The 17,681-nt window shown below is 44.8% G+C and overlaps 1 protein-coding gene and 1 long non-coding RNA gene across 2 annotated transcripts in view; both read right to left on the reverse strand.

Annotated features, from left to right (window-relative positions):
• LOC147733303 (uncharacterized) overlaps nucleotides 1–536 on the reverse strand; it is a 46,631-nt gene extending 46,095 nt beyond the window's left edge. Inside the window, exon 1 of the long non-coding RNA XR_015308717.1 lies at nucleotides 385–536. This is a non-coding gene — a long non-coding RNA (uncharacterized LOC147733303). The remainder of the gene's footprint in view (nucleotides 1–384) is intronic.
• LOC147733302 (receptor-type tyrosine-protein phosphatase eta-like) overlaps nucleotides 1–17,681 on the reverse strand; it is a 526,406-nt gene that overhangs the window by 258,452 nt on the left and 250,273 nt on the right. The gene's annotated exons all lie outside the window — the stretch shown is intronic.

Raw genomic sequence — 17,681 nt, forward strand, 5'->3', positions numbered from 1 at the left:
GTCAGCATACTTTTTTGTAACTAGGCAAATTAGCTTAACTAGCAAGATATAGATAAATATACAAGTTATCATAAAATACCCACATTACCTTCCCGATGTCTTGTTGCAGCAGTGAATAACGTGTTTTTATTGGCTGAAATGTTCAGTTGTTGAACTAGGAGACCCAAGCTCTTATCTTAGAGTCTCCACTCAGCCAACATTGTGAGATCCTGGACATATTCACAAATCCATTAGGTCTAAATAGGGATCACTTTGAAGCAGACTCACTATGCTATTGAGAACTAGAAAGGTTTAAAGAAACTACAATACTACACAACCTGAAATATCAACATTAGCACGTAACTGAACCATCTATCACACCTTGTGGTTTGGATGATACTACACCTGTGTCAGAGCTGGAGATGGGTGTTTTGGAAATCGTGGTTGTGGAAGGAGTTGTTACTGGAGGCGTTTGGGAAATGAAAGACACAAGGCATCTTTTTCCATCAATGGTGTCCGAGGTTGTATCGAAGTTAATTTGTGTGAAACCAGCCACAGAGATCCTGGAAGGAAATAAAATAGTCAGATATTAATCAAGTTGTTAAAGCTGAAGAGGTTTGCTTATGTCCCGACCTGTTAAAATAAGGTAATCAGTTTCCATCATGCATAGATCACTTACAGTTGAGTTGATAACTAGCCGGTTTCGTACCGGCATGACTGGTATTTTAATGTCCCTGCCTGAACAAAAAGTAGAAAAATAACCGAAGCTGGTATTTTTTCCCCTTATCAGTACATACTTTATACAGTAAATGTTAGAATAAAATACTTTAAATTGTGTTCAATAGCTTTCATCATGACATAATAGCCCCTAACTGATAATTGAAGTAAATAAAGAGAGAATACAAACAACTTCATATAATGTTCAACTTAAGAATCATGTTGGGCCTTTGTAGAACCCTAATACGTGAACAGATGACTGGTATTTTCTCTGAGAAAGGTGGCAAACCTACTTACAGATAATCATCATTGCCACGATTGTTCTTATCCCATTACTTACTTGACTGAGGTTTACTCTCCTTCCCCATCAATATTCACCATTTTCCTCAAGCTTTCACTTTCTATGGACAATGGCAGTCATGCTTTACCTAAGAACTCTACTGATCCACACATCTCTTTCTGTTTTTGTTTTGTGGCCATTATAATTGCCACTTTCCTTGTAGCTTTGGAAAGTGGTTTACATTTCTTTTCTCATACTTTTATTTTTAATAGCACTAAATGTGTGGTGCAGGGGCTCATGTTTATTATGATTAGAACGTTCTGGTTTCATTCAAAAGCAGCAAGTCTTTGTTGCAGAATGACAGAGCAAGTCCCTGCGTCTCCACTTACTCATGCTCTCTCTCTCTGCTGCATCTCTGCTAAGTAACCATGCTTCAGGGGATAGACTAATGCATTTCAGTGCTGGTGTCCTTATCATCACATTAAAATGTATTAGTCAGACCCCCAAGCTTTTTGTGATTTGCAAATTTCATATTTGGTGCAAAAATTGCCTGATTGCAGCGATAAAACACAAAAGTGTTCCTTCCTTAACCCCTTCCGCGCTCGCCGAATTTTCACGCTGTGCGGCCGAAATGAAGAGTGGGTGGGGTTCGGACGGGCCCCGGCCATCCTCCACACATGCCCATGGTTACGTGTGACGGCCAGGGGCGTCCGCAGCACGCAAGGGGTTAATGCATTTCTTGTTAATTGGCAGGCTGCCTAGAAGCTGCAAATACAGCAAGCACTCCATGATGGAAAGGCAGCAGAACAAGTCTCTTTTTGCTGCTTTCCCACACTACACAGACCTGATCTAAATAATGTTACATGGCTTTTTTTCTGCTCTGCTTTCTCCTCCCTAACACTTGAGTTTCTTCGGTGAGTGGAGCGAGAAAGTACACCAGGCATGTATCAGTATTTCCAAACAGATTTCTTGAAAAAGAGCACAAGTTTTCAACTGTAGTGAGTTCTGCTATATTTTAACTTACTTTTCAAAATCCCCACTTCCCCCATACCTGGGGGTGGTTAGATGTGAGGTGGGTGTTAGATCTGACAGCCTTAGTGTGGTCTTCTTCTAAAAAATGTTCCTGTTGTGCCTCACTTTTTGCGAATCTGTTTTTTTTTTACATTAGGACTCTGGACACTTCCTACTGCTAACCAGTGCTAAAGTGCATGTGCTCACTCTCCTAAACTTGGTAACATTGGTTCATCCATAACTGGCATATTTAATTTACTTATAAGTCCTTAGTGTAGTGCACTTTATGTGCCCAGGGCATATACATTAAATGCTACTTGTAGGCCTGCAGCACTTATTATGCCACCAATTTTACTAGCCCTTTCAAAATGTCTCAGGCCTGTCTCAGGCCTGCCACTGCAGAGCCTGTATGTGCAGTTTCACTGTCATGTCGACTTGGCATTTCAAACCCCATTGCTAAGCCTTAAACTCCCTTTTTATTACATAAAAGACACCTCTAATGTAGGCCATAGGTATCCCCTAGGGCAAGTTGCTGTGTAAGGTAAAGACATGACATATACGTTTTTATTTTTGCATGTCCCGGTAGTGCAAAACTTCCAAATTAGTTTTTTACTACTGTGAGACCTACCCCACTAATAGGTCACCATTGAGAATGCCTTACTACATTGAACATGTGCAATTTCTGAAGAAGGAGTAGAACTGTCATGTTTTGCACCTATGGACTTGTCATAATAAATCCTTTTTAATGGAAATTTACTACAACTTTAAAAGTGTTCACTTTTGGGACGATAGCATTTTTCTACTTTTAACCACTCTGTGCCTGCTGCCTCTCTCAAAAACACAACTGAGGTGAGTGACCGTTGGGCCCTGTGAATTCTGTCTAGACAGCCACACACAAAGGATTTTTAAGTGTGTCTGGTGGGACATACACATCCTGGGCAAGTTGGAAGTGAGGAGTTGACACTTACACCTGAATGGGCAGTGTCTTGCTCCTACACAAAAGGGTGCTTAAACCTCTATAGTGAGTCTGGAGCCAGGGCAGAAAGGGAAGATCTCTGGACACTTCAAAGACCCTCTATGAAGTCTCCCCCACTTCAAAGGCACCACTGAGTACAAGGACTGGTTTTCTGACCCTACCAAATCAGTATACTTCGGGACCTGTGGATACTCTACCAGGAAGAGCGACTATAGTGCTGCTGAAAGACTACTACTCTACTGTATTGTTGTTATGACTGTTGCCTGCTGCCCACTCTGCCTGGGTGAGAAGGACTGGACCTACACCACTTTCACCCAGGGTAACTCCAGGGGCTTCTTTTCTTGCCTCCTGTGTCTCAGGGACATTAAAGACGTCTGGAAACTCTGCAACAGCACCTGAATCTGCGATTTGTGAGCTCTGCCCTGCCAAATGGTGCCAATCCATACTGGGCCTGTGGAAGCAGGTTTTCTGTGCTGCAAATAACCAAATCCACGCATCGCCGTAGTTGCACCAGTCGAAACTGATGCATCACTTTTGGTGCCAATGAATCACCTACTTCCAGGACATTGCATTGCCAGCTGCAGGACTCAAGGACGATGCATTAAGGACACCCAGTGCTGGTCGACAACATCGCAACCCCTAGAGCGCGGCTCAACGACGGCGCATTGTCTACGAATTCTAAAGATTGAAACCGACGCATCGCCTTCCTGCTCCTCGCATGTCGTCCTCAATGTAGATGTATCTTTCAACCCAGGGTACGTTTTTTTGCGGCCCAAGAGTGGTCTTTGTATCCAACCCATGCTCCAACGCGGATGGCCTAAACTTTTGAATTTGACCCGGTCAAGAGCAAACAGATGGCCTCAATTGGTGCTTTGTTTTTCTAAACACTATATTTCAATATATTCTTTAAAAATGTATAACCCCTGTTCTACTTATTTGATTTTTGTAGTTTTCATCTTGTTTTGTTCAATACATTAAGTCCCAATATTCTAACTATATGTTGGATCTTTTCAGTGGTGTTTTCACTGTTTTACTGTATTAAGTGTTGGTTAAATACTTTACACATTGCCTCTTTATTTAAGCCAGACTGTTCTGTGCCAAGCTACCAGAGGGTGAACACAGGTGAATTTAGTAGGGTGTATATCTGACTTACTCTGACTGGGATTGTTGTTCCTGATTGGATAGGGTGCAAGCCTCTGCCAACCAGGAACCCAATTTCTAATAGTGGGTGAGCCAAAAAATAAACAGCGAGAGAGCCAAGGTCATCTCTGGCTACAAGAGTCCATATACCAGCCAAGCAAAATTTGGAATGTAAGTCATGCAACAGATATTATATACTATTAAATCAAAAACAAGACAGGTTTGCATACAGCTCACATCCCGAACTCACACATTTGAAGTGCAATCATATGTGGTAATAAAGAAAAAGGAGGCTCAGTGAAAAGTATTTGACTAATATAACACAATTTTGTCAAACAGGGAAGCCGGGATTGATCCTGATTCAAACCACACTGTGCAAACCAGCCACTAAATGGGTATCACTTTCAGGCATCAAGTTGCTTTGTTATTAAGTCTTGGAGGCTGAGATTAGAGCGTGGGCGATGGGCAAAATCCACATAGTCTTTTTGGCGGTTTACATAACGGAGGCATTGCCAAAGGACATATGAGTGCTTCACAGCAAACAGAAGCCAGGTTACACAGTTTTCTCTTTTTTGGCACACGTACATTTCAATGGCTGCACAGGATGCTTAGCTGAGGCTGGGATTCGCACCTGGTTTCTCATGTCACATAGGCTGTTGTAGCCACTGGCTACATCACCTCTTGTTAAAGCTCAGTTCGTTTTGGACTTGGGGTTACAAGAAGATCTCGAGCCAGAGTCAAGCATCTGGCTCAAGCTTTCAATGGTCAGGAGGTTGGCAGAGTGATGGGATGGATGATAAGCCCACCTCTAGTCAGCTGTCCTGTCAGCTGCTGCAGCTGTTGGAGCCAACAGTGAATATAATTTGCGACAAAGTACAATAGTATCCCTCTCTATTCCTGTATGCAAATGTATTGACTTTATCTCATCCTTTCCCGTAATTGATGGGCAGTTCTCAGCTGTTTTTGTAAAAATGCTATTGCTTCATCAGTTATTGGCCTTGCTGTCTCTTGGACGAGGAAATGGTATGATGTTTCTTCTAACTTTGAATCAGTAATCTCTGTCTATTGAGGTTCATAGTTTTCCTCTACTGTCCATTATGATGAGCAAAACCTGAATACATGGGATAAGGTCATGATCTGCGGGCCTTTGGAAGTTGGGCAACTCTATTCATGCATAGAGTGGTGGGTTAGGGAAAGGGCTCTTCTGTATATCCTCATTCTCTTTAAGGGGAGGGGCCTAAACAGCTTGTAGGCCCTCAACTTCTATCTCTGTGTGAATCTGAGCTGCAAATGTATAATGCATTTGGTATTGAGATATCCATGTAACCTGCCTACAGGTCATATGTTCCATCCTTATTAAGGAACAACTTAACTAATGCTTGACACATGTTACCACTTCCTGTGAGATAGTTTGTTAGTTGGGTAATGGGTCCAGTAGTCATGGTTACTTGTAGGGGATTGAACTGGTGTACGTGCATGGAATGATTTCCTTGCGAGCATAAGACTAATTCCCCAAAAAAAGAACCATCGGTAAACAACTAACTTTGGAATCCAGAGTAGTTTGCTACTCATCATAACGCTTGTCAATCCCTTTGAGGAGTAGTTAGCACTATATTTATGCAGTTTTAATGCAATAACATTTCTGTTTAATCAATTGACCAACAGAGCTGAAAACTCTGATTTCCAGAAGGAAAGCTCAGTACTGGAGTACAGTGTCCCCAATGGCATGGCATAATCTGTTAACTTTGCATATATATCAAGTGCAGGCACAAGTAAACCACTTATCATGGACTGCCAACAAACATGAAATATTTTATGTCACTAAATCTTGTGATACATTATGTATTAACCACAAAGCTTTGGTTGGGTATTCATCAGAATTCTGCTTATAGATTTATTATTTAGTGAAGTAGTGTGGCTCACTGGTTAGAGGCGGCAGACCCGAGAGCAGAGGATGGCCCGGGACCAGGGTTCGATTCCCGGCGCGGCAGGTTTCTGGACCAGGGTCAGCGGACTCGATAATTCTCTCGCCTCGGTGCCCACTCTGATCAGCGATCACACTCGGCAACTCTGGGCATTAGCTTGCCTCATCTTCACTAACGGCCCCACCAGACCGCCGGGGATGCCTGGTCTCACCCTGGAGATACCCATTAAGGGACCATCTCTCAGGGAAGCCAGGAAGGGTTTCGCAGCGGTCGAAGCGCCTTGGGACCCTACGGGTAAGTAGTGCGCTATATAAATGCCTATACATACATACATTATTTGAAAAAGCTGAGAATTGGAAGTTGTAGTTCCGTAGTTTGAGGGTCCATGGTTCGTAGATTCTGAACCCGTGCAATAAAGGTCGTCGGATATAGACGATTTTGGTATCATTGGACTGCAAATGATGAGTGCAGTGTGTACAAGTGTTTTCGTCATAATCGATCAATGAGAACACTGCGTATTCAGGGATTTCGTTTGAACCCTCGGGTTCCATTTTGTGTGCGGCAGCCATTTTGTGTGGTTGCCCTCACATAGGCCGATGACTATGGCCGAATGAGTCCTTGAGACACGTACACCTTAGCTGACTCTTGTGTGACCTGGCCGAACTGACTCCTTTGCCCGAGGCCGACCTCGCTGAGCCAGTTCCTTGTTAAGCAGCTGGTCAGATAAAGATCAAAGAGCAGGACATTGCTGAGTTTATGGTACACACACACACCCTTCTATCTTGCTTCTCATCTGTTTCTGTTCCTTCCTTTATGGCTTAATTACTGATTTGGGTTGAGGTCTTTATGATGGGTTTGTTCGGCCTGATCGAACAGGAAAGTTGGAATTTGCTTGGTCATTTCTGGTGGGCTGGACAACGGAAAGTGGGATTGTCGTCATGCGCTACTTTTAAAATGTCATGTTTCCATTGGTCAGTTTTTATGTAATCAATGCTAGCCAGGAATGTGATTTTTGGCATAAAAGACCATGCTCCGCTCCTTGAATTTGTGCAGTCTCTAGCGAACCACTCGTGTTGTGCTTCGTAGATCTCTGTTCCTGGTTGCAGCCAGTAAACTTTGGTCTTTGACATCATCAAGAAGTGTCCCGTGTCTCTGTTTGCCGAGGCAGGGGAATCCGAAGACATCGGGCGTTTTCCCTGGCGCCGCTGGGTTCTAAAACACGGTTCTTCAGTTGGCGCCCAACGTGGGCGACTTCAGCAGTACCGGTCCAAGCCCGAAGATCGTGAGGAGCTCCGTGTGAAAATTCTGGTGGAAGGCCTGCCACTTCATCGACCTCTGTATGTCGTCGTGGTCCGAAAGTCTTTGCTGCGTGGTTCCCCGCTTTCCGACGGCTACGAAGGACTGCTGCCCTGACTGTCACCCTGTCTTGGAGCCATTAGACGATTTGTAGAGCGAGACGATAGAAGGGTCTTCTGGTGACGCCATCGACATTTCAGTTAAGTATGAGTGGAGCTTCTCCCAGTCCTTAGTTTTGTTTTGGTATCCCTTCGGAATCGCTTTGATTTGGTACCTGCATGCCCCAAAGCCGAGGAACTCGTGTATCCACAAGACTATCGTTTTGAGATTTCCCTTGAAGTTTGAAGCTAGACTAGTGAGCGAAGATGCCTGGTCTTAGCAGACTTGGAAAGATATTTGGTTTTGGTTGTACTAGGGATTCCCTATTGGAGGATTCATGTCCGGTTCCTCCGATTGGAACTCCGACCTATGAGCTCTACGTAAAACATCGAGTGGGCCCCATCGCGTATAATGACATATGGGTAAAGTATACTAGAAAGGACGGTGTCCTACAGTGGCCCCGTTACGGTAGCTTTAAAACTGAGATTTTAGACAATCTCGAAGTTAAACTGTTCAAGAAGAAAGCCCGGCCGGCGATGTTTGACTCTTTCCACTTATGGCGAAAGGAAGCCAAACAGAAAGAAATTAAGTTAGCGAAGAAAAATTAACGAGAAAGAGGTCTGTCAATGGTGCAAGCTGCTATACAGTTTAGGGATAATGAGGAAGAACAAGAGAGCGAACAGATGCTTAGGGTCCGTAAATTAGCGGTAGATAAGTGCTATCCAGCTTTGCCACCTCAACAGCAAGAAGAGAAGAAATATCTTACGAAAGATCCTTTAATGTCGCATCTATTGAGTTCGCCACCCCCCTATGCAGAGAATGCTACGGCACCACCGCCACCAGTTGTAGTTGCGCAACCTCCGGTTGCTTTGCCACCTGCGATTCCTCAACAGCCAGCTCCTCTTCCACTGGCTCCTATTGCTTTGGCGCAGCCTTCTCAAGGGCCGCCGACTTTGATACCTCCTTCGTCTGCTACTCCTACGCCTGTCTTGTATACTCCTCCTGTTTCTTCTCATTCTGCTTCGTCTCCTCTTCTTTTATCTCCTTCTCCTTCTGCTCGACAAAGAATGACTGATGCAGTTGCTAGTATCTTTTCTCCTTTGTTGGGTTCATTGGGTATGTCTCCTGTTGTCGAGCGTAGACAATCTCGTAGTCAATTGCCTAATGTTGATGAAAGGACAGTGTTGGATCTCAAGGTGCGTAATTGGATTACGTATCCTTCGCAGTATGATCTTCAGGGTGTTATGGATGTTTTCCATCAATGGGAAGCACCGAAGCAACGATACGTTTTTGATATGATGTGTTCTTTCCTTCGTGGACAATGGGAAGATAGTGAGGTAGGACAGACTCCGTCTGAGTTGTATCGTATACGTTCTGAGTTTGCGAAAGGGACCCTTGTGGGTCTCGGGGTTGAGAAAGCAGTTGCGACGTTGTGGTCATTAAGGAGTGAGTCTCCTTCTCAGTGACTGTTTGAGCCTGATTCGTCGGTTAGGAGAAAAGTGCATCAATATCCGATGCGTGAGGTTCCTCCAGTTTGGAGACCTGCTGATGCAACTGCTGCTCCACCTGTTGTTGCACACTTTCAGCGTGTTTGGGTGCATATTCCTTGGAAACGTGCTGAAGTTTTGGATCTTAAGCGGACTTTGCCTGATCCGCCCAAAAATCCAGCAGGGTTTTATAAAGAGTTAACTCAGACCGCGGGTTCATGTATCATGAATCTGGCGACATACACATGCTGTTTGGGAATGTTGTTCCACAGCCTATTTGGGGTAAGATTCGTCATACGGATCATGCGCAGGAATTAGGTGATACTTGAAATAATATTAGAGATGCAGATAATAGACAAGTAGGTGGCGCTAAGCCTGAGGATTTGATTGCTGACCTTCCCGGTAGGATTATCACTTATATGAAGACTCTAATGCCTGAAGTACGTGTTAAATGGGACAAGTTGTCTGCGTGCAAGCAGAAGAAAGACGAGACTGTGTCCGACTTTTTCACGCGGTTTGAAGAGACCTTTGTAGACCACAGTGGTCAGGACATGAGTACCAAAGGTGGTCAGAGATTGTTCGTCGATAAATTCTTTCATAATTTGCTTCCCGAATTGTGCAATAGGTTGAAGGATTCCGAGAGTGCTTGGGCTGTTTCCACGTCAGCGCAGATTTCAGCTACTGCCCAGTACTATGAAAGTAGAAACTAGGATGAGATAGAGAAAGCGGATAGGAAGACTAAGGAATTGAAGACTAAAGTTCTTCTACAACAAGCTTATCCGCCCGTAATAATCAGTGCGATTATCAGCAGAATCAGCAATATCAGAGAAACTCGCAAAGGTACGAGTCTTCTCAACCACATTTTCCTGTGGGCCCTAATCAGTGTGCGTATTGCAATGAAGAGGGCCATTTCAAGAGTAGTTGTCCGGTTCTGTTACAGCGCGCAAATGGTGCTTCTGGTGTGCGAGGTCGTGGTGGTCAACAAGCTCCTAGAGGTAGAGGTCGTGGTCAGGATGCGCGTTCTTTGCCTCCGCAAAATTCTATGAATAGCTTTGATTAGCAGAATGGTGCGTCTGGTAGGACGGCACAGTACTATGCGGACGATTACTATGTCGAAGGTGAGGAAGTGAATGGTAATGATTGCTAGGACAGCCATGGACAAAGAGAGGGAGTTGTTTCAGTTCCAGTAGATCAGAGTGGACCCTATGTTGAAGTGATTGCATCAGGTGTGTCAGAGCCTTTTCTGTTGGATACTGGTGCTGCGAAGAGCACTCTAAACTCCCTGGCGCACCTTTGTCTGGCTTAAAGAATGTTTCAGTAGGTTTTTCTGGCGCCCCGGTTACGAATCCGATTTCTAGTCCGTTGTCCATTTCTGTTGGACCTCGTGAATTTGAAGCACCCTTTATTCTGACGACAGGTTGTGGTGAGAACTTGTTGGGATTGGACTTGTTAAAGAGATTGTATGCGACGCTTTACTGTTCTCCGTCAGGAGTACATCTTACGTTGGGTAAGAGAGTGATCTCTCCGATGTATATATCTTCTCTCCCTAATTCTCTTTGGGCTACTGGTCCGAACGATGTAGGTCTTTTAGAGATTCCGCCATATGTTGTGACATTGAAAGCGAATGCCAGATTGCCACGTATTCCGCAGTACCGTATCTCGAGGTATGGTGAACGAGCACTTTTGGTGATCATCTATGATCTGATTGAGAAAGGTGTGATTGAGGAAACGAGAGGTAATGTGTGCAATAGCCCGTTTTGCCTGTTCTGAAGAGAACTGATTCTTCACAGCCTCCTGTATATAGGTTTGTGATCGATCTTCGCGAGGTGAAAAAGATCGTTGTTCCGCAATTTCCTGTTGTACCTGATATCACCGCTTTACTGACTTTGATCCCGGCTACAGCCAAGTGGTTTTCGGTGATTGACTTGAAGAATGCTTTCTTCAGCATCCCAATTGCCGTGGAAAGTAGAGATATCTTTGGCTTCTCTTTAGGAGGACGAAGTTTCTGCTTTAAGCACGCTCCTCAAGGCTATTGTGAGAGTCCATCGATCTATAGCCAAGCTTTGAAAACACAACTTGATTTGCTGGTTTTTCCTGATGGTGCTGCTCTTATTCAATATGTTGACGATCTGTTAGTTGCTGCTGACAATGAAGAGATTTGTAGAGAGGCTTCTTTGTCGTTGTTACGCCACTTGTCTGATTTCCATCACAAGGTTTCTCTCTGGAAGTTGCAATATTGTCGACAAGAAGTTACCTATTTAGGTCACCTCTTATCGAAGGAGGGAAGGAAACTGACACCAGAAAGAATTCAAGCGATTGCGAAAATGAGTGTGTTCCTACGTCACAGAGAGAAGTACGTGCGTTTTTGGGTATTACGTCGTACTGTAGACAGTGGATCCCTAATTTTTTGTTGTTAGCAAAACCTTTGATAGCTCTTACAGTTAAGGATACTCCATATCCTATTCCTTGGACTGACGAATGTCAGAAGAGCTTTTCAGAATTACGCAATGCGTTGTGTTCGGCTCCTGTGTTGGGTACCCCCGACTACAGCAAGCCTTTCACATTGTATGTCCATGAGAGAGAGGGATGTGCATTGTCAGTTTTGACTCAACAATTTGGCGATAAGCAGCGTCCATGTGCTTATTTTTCATCGACTTTGGACCCGGTAGCTAGAGCGTTGCTGAGTTGCTTGAGAGCTACAGCGGCAGCGGCTGTTTCAATTCGACAGTCTGCTGGTTTGGTAATGGACAATACACTGATTGTCATGGTTCCACATGCAGTGGATACCTTGTTGAATCATACCAAGACACAGCACTTAACTAGTGCTCGGTTGTCGGGTTACGAATTGACCTTGTTAGCGAGGCATGTGCATATTAAGAGATGCAACACGTTGAATCCAGCCACGTTGTTGCCGATTTCAGCGGAGACAGATAATGACGAACAGCATGATTGTTTCCTTAGGACTGAGGAAGAAACGAAAGGGAGAATAGACCTTAGGGATACTCCTCTTCCAGAGTGTGATGGTACTTTGTGGGTTGATGGTTCGTGCTTCAAGCTTCCGAATGGTGATACGACTGCGGCATTTGCTGTTACGGCTTTGCATACGATTGTTGAAGCTGCACGTATCCCACATAATTCAGCGCAAGCAGCAGAGTTGATTGCATTAACGAGAGCGTGTGTGTTGGCGAAAGGTAAATGAGTGACTGTGTACACTGACAGCCAGTATGCGTTTGGTGTGGCTCATAGTTTTGGACGTTTGTGGAGAGAGCGCGGTTTCCTGACTTCGCATGGGACGAAGATCCAGCATGATCAGTTGGTGAATGAACTCCTTGAATCACTTACTTTGCCATTGAAAATAGCGATCGTGAAATGCAGTGCGCATAAGAAAGTTACGGATGATGTTGGTAATGGTAATGCGTTTGCAGATGAAGTCGCGAAAGAGACTGCGAAAGATGTGATGAGCCGAATGTATGTTGCAGGTCCGGCAAAATGGGTTCCAGATAGAAGCATGTGTGAAGATACGCTTGAGAGTGTGAAATCCATCCAAGCTGAAGCTACAGAGAAAGAGTTGAATGAATGGAGAGAGAGTAAGGGTAGATTGGATTCGAATGGTTGTTGGATTGATTTATCAGAGCATCAAAGATGGTTGTTACCTGATAAGTATGTGCTTCCAGTGGTTACAATGGCTCATGGAATGGCACATATCAGCGTGAAAGGGATTTGCAAGTTGTTGGCTCCGGTTTGGCAGAATGCTGGAATTCCCAAGTGTGCAGAGAATCTCGTTAAGAACTGTATAGTGTGTTTGATGCACAATCCTGGTAAGGGAACTCCAAGTCCAGCTGGTCATTTTGCTCCTCCTCCGTTTGAGGCTTTGCAGCTAGATTTCATCCACATGGAGAGGTGCAACAACCTGAAATATGTGTTAGTGGTTGTTTGCTCTTTTTCTAGATGGGTGGAAGCCTACCCTTTGAAGGACAATACTACCTTGTCCACAGCGAAAGCCCTTATTAAGGAATTCTTCCCTAGGTTTGGTTTGCCGAGATTGATCTGGAGTGACAATGGGAGTGAATTTGTGGGTCAAGTGATGAAGAGATTATGTGAGGGACTAGGTATTAGGCAGAAGTTCCACGCTGCAAATCACCCCCAATCAGCTGGTTTAGTCGAGTGCTATAATCGCACCCTAAAATTGAAGTTGGCCAAAATTCAAGCGAGCTCTGGGTTACAATGGCCAGATGCCTTGCCTCTAGCCCTTCTGTCCACTAGAATGACTGTGCATTCACAAATAGGTTTGAGTCCCTATGAGATCGTGTTCGGCCGTCCGGCGAACATGTGGGAAGTGCCGAGGCCGACAAAATTCAGTGAGCTCGAACACCCTGTGTTGCTTGATTACTTGTATGAGCTGACGGCTAAACTGCGTGTTTTACATCAACAGGTCCATGACTCCTTACCACAGCCTTCTGAAGATCCAGGGCATGCTATCAAACCTGGAAGCTGGGTCCTGATCAAGAACTTTCAGCGGAGCAAGAACAAGCAGCCCCGCTGGACCGGACCCTACCTTGTTTTGTTATCCACCCGTTCTGCAGTACGAGTGCACGGCGAAAAGCACTGGATCCACGGCGTACACTGCAAAAAGGCCATTCAGCGATGCCCGTTTGATTGGAACGAACACTGAGAAAGAAAGTGACGATCTTCTTCAAGAAGCTGTGCCTCCATTGAACCGTTTGAACACTGTTGAGCCTGAACTTTTATTCCGTGAACAGGCATTGCCTGGCAAAGACCGTTATAATTTGCGACCGAGAGGCGTGGGACTAATAAAGATATGAAGTTTTACTTTTTATGATTTTTGCAGGTTAACTCTCCTCCGAGGAACTACTTTGATTTTTGTTTTTCGAACCGCCATCCGGGTTCAGCTGTAGGGTCGCGGTTGCCGAAGTCTTTGGAGTGGAAGCCTGAGACACTAGGTCGACGGTTCTGGTTGGCCTAAGGGAGTTGCCCTGGGCTGACAGAGGCATTCCTAAGCATAGAACACCCTACCACCGCGAGCAGCATATTAGTGAGGATAAACTTTTTCGAGATGGAGAGACCTGTTGAGACAATAAGCTTTAAGAGCAAAATTTGCAAACTGATGACTCGAAAACAATTTTTAATATTGTGTTTATTCATGTTGCTTAGCTTAATGAAATTTTTAATTGGTTATGTGACATTCTCTTTTAAAGTGACGTTCATGCCCACTACGCAACCTACACCTCCTCCTACTATTTCCTCTCATTCTTTTCACCCTCTGCCCGAACATGAAGTCGTTAGAAGACTGGAATTTGCTAATAATTCTTTCATTTAGCTTCTGCACCAACACCAGCTAGTAATGAACACGACAAATTGTTGGATTTATGGCCTTATGCCCCATACGACCGATAAAGGTATTCCGTACCTGGTTTTGCCTTTCAGCCTTAATGGTTCTATTTGGGCATATAGAACGATGTTCATTTATGCTCCTAGTGTCTATCCCCAAGGTTCTGCGAAAGATAATCCGAAGAATAGTGCTCTTGCCAAGGGTATAGTTGACATGATGAAAGGAACTAGTTCGTATGAAACTATTCCGAGAGATGAGAGACAACCATACATTGGTTGGAATGTTACTGGATATGGAGTTAGTCTGAGTGTTAACCAGCGAGCGAAAAGTTCTCCACCGATTTGGATAGTGCCCCATCAGGGTCGCTATTGTCTACAGGGTAATGGCAAGAATCCGAGAGCTCAGTTAGGAAAGAGCGTCTGCACTGAGACTTATGTATTTGCGTCTCAGACTTCCCCAGCATTTCTAGCAGCTAAGGGTACCTGTTTCATCTGCTACGACAAAGCGTATACATGGTTTCCCCCTGACATCTCGGGCACATGTTTTGTTTCCTTCCTGTTGCCTCCCACTTTTACAGCTGCGGCAGATTACCATAAGACGAGAGTTGCTAGAGGTGTCTTCAGTAAGGAAGATACCGCAGGGCAAGAGTTGGGAGATTTCTTCAAGGGCTTTCTGCCGTTCTGGGGACCGATGGCTAACAGCAGGAACATTCGCCAGTTGACGAGAGTGGTTGAGTCCACCATAGTCGAAACTGCCAATGCCCTTAGGAACTTGACTGCTGAGCTCCAGTCGGATCGACTTATGACACTTTAGAATAGAGTTGCTCTTGATGCCATACTAGCAGATAGAGGTGGAGTATGTAAACTGATTCAATCGAGCTGCTGCGTTTTCATTCCAGACAACGCTCCGTCAGTCTTCCAGGCCATTTCCAAGCTACATAAGATCTCCGAGTCTGTACATATAGACAAGGGAGATTGGTCGTTGATGGGATGGTTATGGGGATTGATATCCACGTGGGGATGGAAGATTCTGATGGTCATTGGGATGGTCTTAGCTATCCTTTTCCTGTTCTGTCTCTGTGTACAGTGTGCTCCTGCTATACGTGGCCTCTGTGCTACTTCGTGTGCAAGGAGACCTGTCCAGAGAGAGGTACTAAGTACTAGGATGATGCTACAGCAACATCTTGATGATCTGATAAATATAGACCTGGATTCAGACTGACATGCGTTTGGGTTTGTTGCCTATGTAAGGGTCTGTAGTTCCGTAGTTTGAGGGTCCGTGGTTCGCAGATTCTGAACCCGTGCAATAAAGGTCGTCGGATATAGACGATTTTGGTATCAGCGGACCGCAAATGATGAGTGCGGTGTGTACGAGTGTTTTCGTCATAATCGGTCAATGAGAACACTGCGTATTCAGGGATTTCGTTTGAACCCTCGGGTTCCATTTTGTGTGCGGCAGCCATTTTGTGTGGTTGCCCTCACATAGGCCGATGACTATGGCCGAACGAGTCCTTGGGACATGTACACCTTAGCTGACTCTTGTGTGACCTGGCCGAACTGACTTCTTTGCCCGAGGCTGACCTCGCTGAGCCAGTTCCTTGTTAAGCAGCTAGTCAGATAAAGATCAAAGAGCAGGACATTGCTGAGTTTATGGTACACGCACACACCCTTCTATCTTGCTTCTCATCTGTTTCTGTTCCTTCCTTTATGGCTTAATATCTGATTTGGGTTGAGGTCTTTATGATGGGTTTGTCCGGCCTGATCGAACAGGAAAGTTGGAATTTGCTTGGTCATTTCTGGTGGGCTGGACAACGGAAAGTGGGATTGTCGTCATGCGCTACTTTTGAAATGTCATGTTTCCATTGGTCAGTTTGTATGTAATCGATGCTAGCCAGGAATGGGATTTTTGGCATAAAAGACCATGCTCCGCTCCTTGAATTTGTGCAGTCTCTAGCGAACCACCCGTGTTGTGCTTTGTAGATCTTTGTTCCTGGTTGCAGCCAATAAACTTTGGTCTTTGACGTAATCAAGAAGTGTCCCGTGTCTCTGTTTGCCGAGGCAGGGGAATCCGAAGACATCGGGCGTTTTCCCAGGCGCCGCTGGGATCTAAAACCCGGTTCTTCAAAGTGAGTGTTGGTGAGGGACAATTAGAGCACTAGTATCTCCCCAACCGACCATCATTTTTAAATGTAACCACCAGCTTTCACATGTTTTCAATCCCCTGTCCTTTTATTTTGAAATAAAATGTGAATATCAGATCGAATACTTCCACATTCCACTCAATCACATGCTAAACATTTACATAACTATTAGATAGCATTACAAAGAATACTCCAGGCAGGGCTTTTTCTCACGTTGACACCCACTGGGGACAAGAATAAAATTTGAGATAAACCAGGTGGTAGCTAGTATTAGCAGTTTAATTCCATTTCTTTTCCCTCCTGCCTATTCCACTGAAATAGACTTTGCAACCACACCACTCCTCATGTATGATCCTCTTCCAAACATATCACATCTCATGAGTTCTCCTCCATCAGGGGCCTAGCCCACACTGGTACCTCAACATAGGGCCATAATATTAAGAAAGGAACGCTTTTATCAGCAACAAACTGCTGCTAAAGCGGAGATAATGGGCTTGATAATATGCCCTTGTGAATTCCCATAGAAGCCCAGGTTCTGGTGTTAACCTGGGCTGCTATGGGAATTCACAAGGGCATATTATCAAGCCCTTTATCGCCGCTTTAGCGGCAGTTTCCTGCCTATAAAAGCGGCGATAATGTATCGCCCTTTCTTGATAATATGGCCCCAAGTGTCAGTGTGAGAAGGAGCTCCATGCTGCTGTGATTAGGTGAGCATACACCATAGGTTTTTCGTCCAGATTCCCGTGTTATTAGGACATAACTCTTACATGTCACTAAAGAAAAGTGCCGCAAAAATTCTGCCAAAAATGCAACTACGTACCTAAAAATGTCCTCATCCATCCTGCAGTATCCTGGGGGTTCTGATTAGTCATGCACCTGCAACCCCCCATGAGGCGCTCTCTACCAGGAGTTGCATTTAAGTAGCGATTGTGATGATAATGAGAGTGTTGTGCGGAGAGAATGCTCCCACTGTCTCACTTGTTTACTTAGAATAAGTGACAATTTTCCCACTTGAGCATGAACGTTGACTAATGCCACAGCCACACAGGCAAATTATTAATCACCCACTGAAGCCGACTCAATGTAAACCATGTGTCTCTATCAGCCCATGGGTATGAACAATAATTCTGGTCATAGTGTCACACTTGGATCAGGGGAGCGGCACCATGCATGTCGATATTTCTCGGCAAGGCATCTGCCCCTGTGACCATTCAGGGCATCTTTGGCCAGAGGCAGACACTCAGGCGGTAGTTGGCAGCTTATTTTTCCTTGCCACGCCTG

The sequence above is a fragment of the Lissotriton vulgaris genome, chromosome 2_1 (assembly GCF_964263255.1).
Source record: "Lissotriton vulgaris chromosome 2_1, aLisVul1.2, whole genome shotgun sequence".
NCBI classification, from domain to species: domain Eukaryota; kingdom Metazoa; phylum Chordata; class Amphibia; order Caudata; family Salamandridae; genus Lissotriton; species Lissotriton vulgaris.